Raw genomic sequence first — 7,345 nt, forward strand, 5'->3', positions numbered from 1 at the left:
TGCCTTATTTTATAAATGTTTTAATAATCTTGTAATTTCAACACACCTACAATGTTTGAAAAAATGTTCACAGTGTAATAATTTTATGAAAGACTAATTAACAACAACAGCAATACAATCAATAAGATAGGAAAGGTCTTTCCATGAATTTGTAACTTGTTTAATTCACACTCTATCATTGTATACTTTACCTTGCTGAACCTCATTTTCTTTTTGTAAACATAGGATGGTTGGAACAACACAGCCAACCTTTTGGAGACCCCAGACTGGCACAATTTTTAAAAAAGATTTTATAATATGTTAATATTATGAATATAAAAAAACATCCACAAATCACATCATACTCAAAATAATAGAATGTTAAAATAAATCTGTGGTCCTGTTTTTAAATTTTAATTGTTATTACCTAATGCATTCCTACGAATTCAGTTGTAAAATTGTGATTTCACATTTCATGTACGCAGGTACAATAAGGCTTCCCAGAGAATATTGCAGTGTACTCTCCGCATGATATTCTCTGAACTACAAATGTATGACATCATCATTGAAAATGACGTAAAGTTGCTGCATACTTGAGCTGTAATAATTGGGAGAGTGTCATAAACTTTACACCTCATTTCAATTGCATATAAAATTGCAGTATGCTAGTTTAAAATAAAGGTGTTTTTATAATTTGTTCAAAAGTTTAATATATCCGAATAATTAAGATTGCTTTGCTTCATTACTCTTGTATAAGAGTCAGCGTGTTAAACTCGTACGGAAATATACGTTTGACATTTCCCCTTTTTTACCCCCGTAGACAGAGGCAGAATTCATAATGTGTGTATAAAAGAGCCTGGCGCAGGTTGTTAATGAGGATTTATTTAATATCTTTTGTGGAATATGTAAGGGAGTTTTCCCTCTAACTGAATCCTGCTTGGGAAAATGAATGATGGCTTTGTGTTAAAACAAATTACGATATTCAGCGGAAAATACCCTCAGATTTGTTGGTAAGTTAAATTAATATGAAATAAATTGTTCCAAAGAAAAGGTTTAAAATTTCCAAAGCACTTTTCGGTTTCACAAGGATGCAACGAGTTATTTATGTGACAAAAAGATAATAATTATTGTGTAAACAGCCTGCGCCGAAGCGTTTTATGAGGAACATTTCAAAAAAGAAGAAATGACCGTCACGTGATCAAGAAGGTCATGTGACATCGTAACAAATATGTTTATAAATAGCCTAGAAGATTCTCTATATGAATTTGGCGTACTGAAGTACAAAACTTACAAATAAAACTCAAAATCAACTTTGCAATGCAGTGTTACGTTATAAATACATTTTCAACTCCGGGAAGCCTTAACGGTACTGCGTATGACATGTAATATTACCAAATGCATATAGCTTAATTATTTTGAAATTATATATGTAAAGAAAACTACAGCGTATAATAAGAAATGAACTAAAAATAACATAACAATAATTTATTGGAAAAAAAAATCCTTTTTCAATGAATTTCAGCGGAAAAATAAAATGATGACTCACTTTAATACCGCCAAATATTTTCCTTGTAAACACCTTTTATTAATGAGATATTCAATTATACAAGATTTGGGGTACTAAGAGATGCTTACTTTATGTATCTATGTATATACATGTATATAACTCTCACCTATTCCTGGACTGATAACATGGGGAGGTTACTCAGGTTAGAGATCCGCTTGATCACACAAGGACGTGACGTCTGAGTAACTTTATGTATCTATGTATATATATAACACTAACCTGTCCCTGGACTGATAACATGGGAGGTTAGAGATCCGCTCACACAGGGACGTGATGTCTGACCTCAAACCGTCTATATTTACTGTACTCTCATGCTAAAATAAACAAAGATGTATGCATGCTAAACAAACACTCGATGTAATAATTCAGCAGATTTCCTTATTCATTTATTTGCAATGAATTTAATTTTGAACTTTTTTGAAACCAGAAAATTAAAATACTCTATTTGCCTCGATTACCGCATATTAAGTGTTGGAAAATAAGGAATTTGAATGTTTAATATACCCACCACTTAAAAATTAGGATGTAACAAAAAGAGGGGGAAGGGGGTCAAACAAAGCACAGTACACTGTATACTTCTGAAGAGAAGTATAAATTGTATAATTTAGATAGAAAAATGTGAGTGTCCTGTCAAGAGTGAACAACTTTTACGAGACACTGTATAACAACATACCCCATCTCTCTCCACTTCTAGTTTTAACTGCTCCAGATTTTGAACTTGTGTAAGATAATCTAACAATACCTGCCCCCCTACAAACCAGTCTAGGATATGTTTACACCTATCATGTGGGGCCAGCTCTACCAGGAATCCATAGAGGTAACTATTGTTCTCTGTAAATAATAATTCAAATTACTAGTTACATTCTGTACTTTTTCCCATAGCTGAATCCCAGAAAGAAAAGATTATCAAGGACTGTACCATTAATTATGGCATCCGAGGACAAATGTTGCAGAATGACTTTATGACATTCATTCCACCTTCTGGACTTCAGCAAATGAACAGCTTCAGCGTGGGAATTCCTATTGTACCGAGCTTTCTGTACCTGTTACGTTAAAAGAATGTCATATTGATAACCTATATCCATATCAAAGCATAACATGACAAAACCACAGAAGCTTCAATTAAACAGGACTAAAGAAGTCTGATTTATTCTATCTATGTAATATTTATCATACAAGTGCAGCTGAACTTGAATTTATTGAGCATTGATATCTTGAACATCATATATATCTCAAAGTAATTTGAAAGTCTCGATCACTCCTTAATTTCTTGAATTCTCGGATATCTTGGATACATTTTTCCTCAGTTCCATTGAGTTTGAGATAAAAAGGTTTAACTGTATTTGTACAAACCTAAGTAAAGTAAATCCACTCTACAGGAACATCAAGTTTCTCTCTCTCAGAAAAATTTCTTATTCATCGAACTCTTCCTTCACTGATACGTTTCTGCTCAACAGATCGCGTGTCCTCCACTCTCGGCTATAGAATGTTCAACTTTCATCAAACAGAAATTCTAAAAAATGCACTCTTTCAAATCGATAAAAACAATCATTCTGTTACTTTGCTATGAAAACGAACATCTATGTATAATTTCTTTTCATGTCACAAGGTAAGTGTACACCTGTACAGGTATTTACCTTCTCCTGTCCTCTAGGTGTAGTACCACAAACACGGCCCACTCCCACATCCCTATAGACTCTAGCTGGGCGGCGAAGCTTAGATGTAGACAAGCGGTGTGGTAGGCAGACAGGTGACGGTACTGAGCTTCCACAGACTGAAGTACCTGCTGTAGGTGCCAACTGGAACAGATAGTCAATTTAAATGGTTAAGCTTCAAACGGTAAAAGGAATTTTTTAGACAATAAAATAAATACAATTTAGCACAACCTACTACCTTACAAAAATTAACACAAAGTGTGGCAAAAGTTTTTAGAACCTCTAAAACCTTTGTCTGTAGCTGTTACCAAAGTCTGTTGTCCATATAATTCACTGCGGAAGACATTGGGTTAAATAAACTCTCTAGTGGGTAGGTACGTTGACAGTACAGTTTGAGTAGGTGGTAGGTATCTTGGATGTTCTCTTTATCCCCCACTTTCACTTTCCTCTAGTATGGGGAGGGCTACAATACACCCCTAGGGGTGAGTCTCCTCGATATCCCATCTCGTATTCCTCCTAGAGGGCTTTGTGGATCTGGGCAAGAGCAGTCTTTGTAAATAAAAAGTCATCGAAAACTCTAAATGAAGTGCGTTAGTAAATATCTTTTATCTTTATTTAGATGCTATAAAACAATCTTACCATAAATGTAAAGCAAAAGTTCTCTTCAAGTCCAAATCTACACAGGTATTTACAGTTGTTTGAGGGGCCTGCCACACCAGACGCCCAGCTAGTAGTGCATACAGCTTCAGACGCAAATCCTCAATAAACTTTAAGGCCTACAGATCATAAATAATCATAATCAGACGTGTAATAATATACCACTGAAATACAATTTATTGATTTTATCCTAAAGAACATTGAAAACTTAAAACTCCTTTCATAAAATTAAATACTCACCCCTAACTCTGCCCATTCATTGAGCTGCATGTCAAGTAGTTGTTTGGGAATATAACTGCCTATGCACTGTGATAGAACCAAGGCCAGTCTTGTATCCCCACTCTTTTGAGACAAACTGCAGGCCTCTGCTACCTGTCCACCTGTCAGGTGAGCAAACAGAGCTAGTAGGTGGTTCTTTCCATGCAAGAAAGAAAAAACTTCATACACATGTACACAACTGAAATCATTGGTAATCAAAGATTACAAAACGCTACAAATGCTTCCACAATCTGATAAAATGTACTTGAATTAAAGGTGACAAACCCTATACTTGGCTTTCTGGATTTTATCACTGGCTGTGGAGGACAGCCATTTTGACACAGCCTCTCTTCTGACGTGTTGTACTTCATAAAGGTTAGCGATGTCATCTGAAATACAATCAGTCTTATACATCTTACCTTAGAGGCAAACATACCGAGAAGGATATTAGCAAGAAAACTGACAGAGTCAATATGAGCTTGTGTTCTGTTGATACCCATTATCTTAACTTTTGACTTTTGACCTTTAAATAAAGTGATCCAAATCTCCACATGCATTCCTTTAAGTACTCTGTATTTTTTTCTATTTTTTAAAGATTTATTAAAATGAAAGAAGTTTAATGTGTTGATGGAATGATGATGAAATGACTAACAAAAAAGACACATCATTTGTCATAAAACACCTTAATGAACATAGTAAACAAGAAGGATTAATGAGTACCTGGTTAATTCCCAAAAAGAGCAGAACAGAGGTTCCACAAAGTCTCTGAGTAGCTGATACTGTCAAAGTCTGAGGTTCCTCTGTAATATTCATTATACCATATTACTTGTAATCATTCAGTCACGTGTACACTGTAAACACTGTAAAATTACTACATAAATTAACGTAACTACAATTAGTACAAATAAACATCAATTTTTTGTATACAGTAACAATTAAATTCCTGGGTACATATTGCCATTAAACAGGTCGCAGTCCAAGACTATTTCTACCTACGTAGGATTTTATAGCTACCTAGGGGTATTTAAAGCTACCCTGAGTAGCTATATTTTTCCTACCTACTTTCTGCTTTACTTGCTTTTTGTGGCCAAATGCAGGAATGGCGCAACATGGTAAGCACATAATAATTTTATACAGTCACACTGATGATGAATATGACAAAAATTTGGCCAAATAATGAAAACTTCGTATATTTTAAATTTTGCATAGAAACTAATGTAAAATTGCTGATTCAGGAAGTAATCATTTTTCGGCCAAAATTTTGTTGTATTCATCATTAGTGTGACTGTATCAAAAAATATGGTATTCACCATGTTGCGCCGTTTGGTCTTTTGATCGCAAAATGCAGAAATTATATAAAGTAGGTAAATACAGCTACTTTTGGTAGCTTTAAATACCTAGGTAGCTATTAATAGCTACGTAGGTAGAAATAGTCTTTAGACTGGACCTGTTAAATATTACAAATACAGTTTGTAAATATGTGAATACATTGACTTTACAGTTTCCTCCTAGTTTTATAGCTGTAAGCTTTTATAACAATATCATACAATGTAGTGTACCAGACAAAGAGGTGTGAGCCTATCTCACATGAGTTCTCCTTATCCTGCTTGATCTGGTCCACAATGTGCTTCCTGGGGGCAAAGACTGGGCATCCATCTTCCACATCACTCCTGGAGTGTTCTAACTGTATGAACAGCAACTCTTCATGATTTCTCTAAAATACAACAAAAAATATGCTGACCCAACACTTAAGAAAAGGAAGAGAATCATTGCAAAAATTATAAAACGAATGCCATTGTTATCTTATACGTTCAACTTACTTCAAAGTTCTTGGAAACCAAATGATTCTTTTCTTTGGATTTCTTTAAAACATGAAAATTGTGGATGCTAAAAGAAATGCTAGATGTACTTTATATAAATAACCTCAACAACTGGGTCCTCAGGTTGGAAGTAGGATGTCACATCTAACTTTTCTTCAGCGACATTCCAGCTAGTGGGACCAACTTTCTTCTCCCTTGAGCTTGATAAGACTGAGAAAGATGTTTCTTCTGCACCTATAACATTTAATATAAAAGTTCTCTGATTTGGAAACAAAAATCAAAATACCACAATCTAGAAAACTTTTCCCACGAAATGTTTCTAACCTGTGACTTGTTGTGTAACAGTTGATCCAGCATGGCAAATGTCCAGCCCGGTCCCCACCACACACGGAACGACCGACCATGGAACAGGGCCGCATCAACTATAACATCCTGCTTATCATACATTGTGGAGTCCTGGAACTCTGGAATAGATCTCGGTATCCTAGCCCCTACTATCCGACGTGGCAGGTCATCTGACCTCATCCCAGTATGAATTGGCAGATGCTCATCCACCGGAGGCATGTGGAATTTGGATTTGGCTGGCCGGATTGGTTCTGGAGTAACAATCCTTGGTGGAAAGGCACCGAAACAGAAAATTTTCTTTAAACCATTGCTCTGTCTCTATACAAGTAGATTGAAATGTCTCTTTACCAGTAGATTCAAATTTCAAGGCTATTTTCTAACAAACATGTAAAGATACTTGATTATTGACTTAACTTTAAAACTATCAAATAGAATCTACAAAAAAATAAATTGATTCTAAGCAGCACTTTTTGTTCAAAACTTATGGCCTGAGAAAAAAGAAATGCAAACATACCTCTTTCAATGCTAACATTCTTAAGGATGCCTGAGAGCTTGACCGGGGGCATCAAGGAATTCTTGTAGGCATCACTAAACATACTGGCTTCTTTCTTCCCGCTCAGACGAGTAGAACTCAATATGTCTGTGTAACAAAATATCCTCAAATTAAAAACATGCAGAATTAGTCAGTAAGAATCATAGAGGAATTATTTAAACAGATATTCTGATTTTTGTTTTCAAATTAACTTGTATATTAAGAGTTTTGTAGTGGCATACCAATTTTTCCTGCAGTTGATAATCTAAGATTCATATAACCCAATTATATTATTCTTAAGTTTGAATTCTTTATCTCAGAAAGCTTCTTCCTTTGCTTCGTTTTAGAAAATATGCATACGTCGAGTGTGCTCTTATCCAACCCATTGAGAGATATCAACTCTGTATGCAGGTGATGAAGGTATATTATTGCATAAGTAAGGGAAGTTGACGATTGGAAAGTTAGTCGTCATGTTTAATAAAAAGCTTTGATATAAGCTTACTATAAACTTTCTTTTAAAGGAAAAGTATTC

The 7,345-nt window shown here is 34.9% G+C and overlaps 1 pseudogene; it reads right to left on the reverse strand.

The window, feature by feature from the left end:
- Nucleotides 1-1,765: 1,765 nt before the first annotated feature.
- Nucleotides 1,766-6,921, reverse strand: LOC134246601 (nuclear pore complex protein Nup98-Nup96-like; annotated as a pseudogene).
- Nucleotides 6,922-7,345: the final 424 nt, after the last annotated feature.

Source organism: Saccostrea cucullata, unplaced genomic scaffold (assembly GCF_032062105.1).
Source record: "Saccostrea cucullata isolate Sc308-1 unplaced genomic scaffold, CSIRO_AGI_Scuc_v1 ctg21055, whole genome shotgun sequence".
Lineage (NCBI taxonomy): Eukaryota > Metazoa > Mollusca > Bivalvia > Ostreida > Ostreidae > Saccostrea > Saccostrea cuccullata.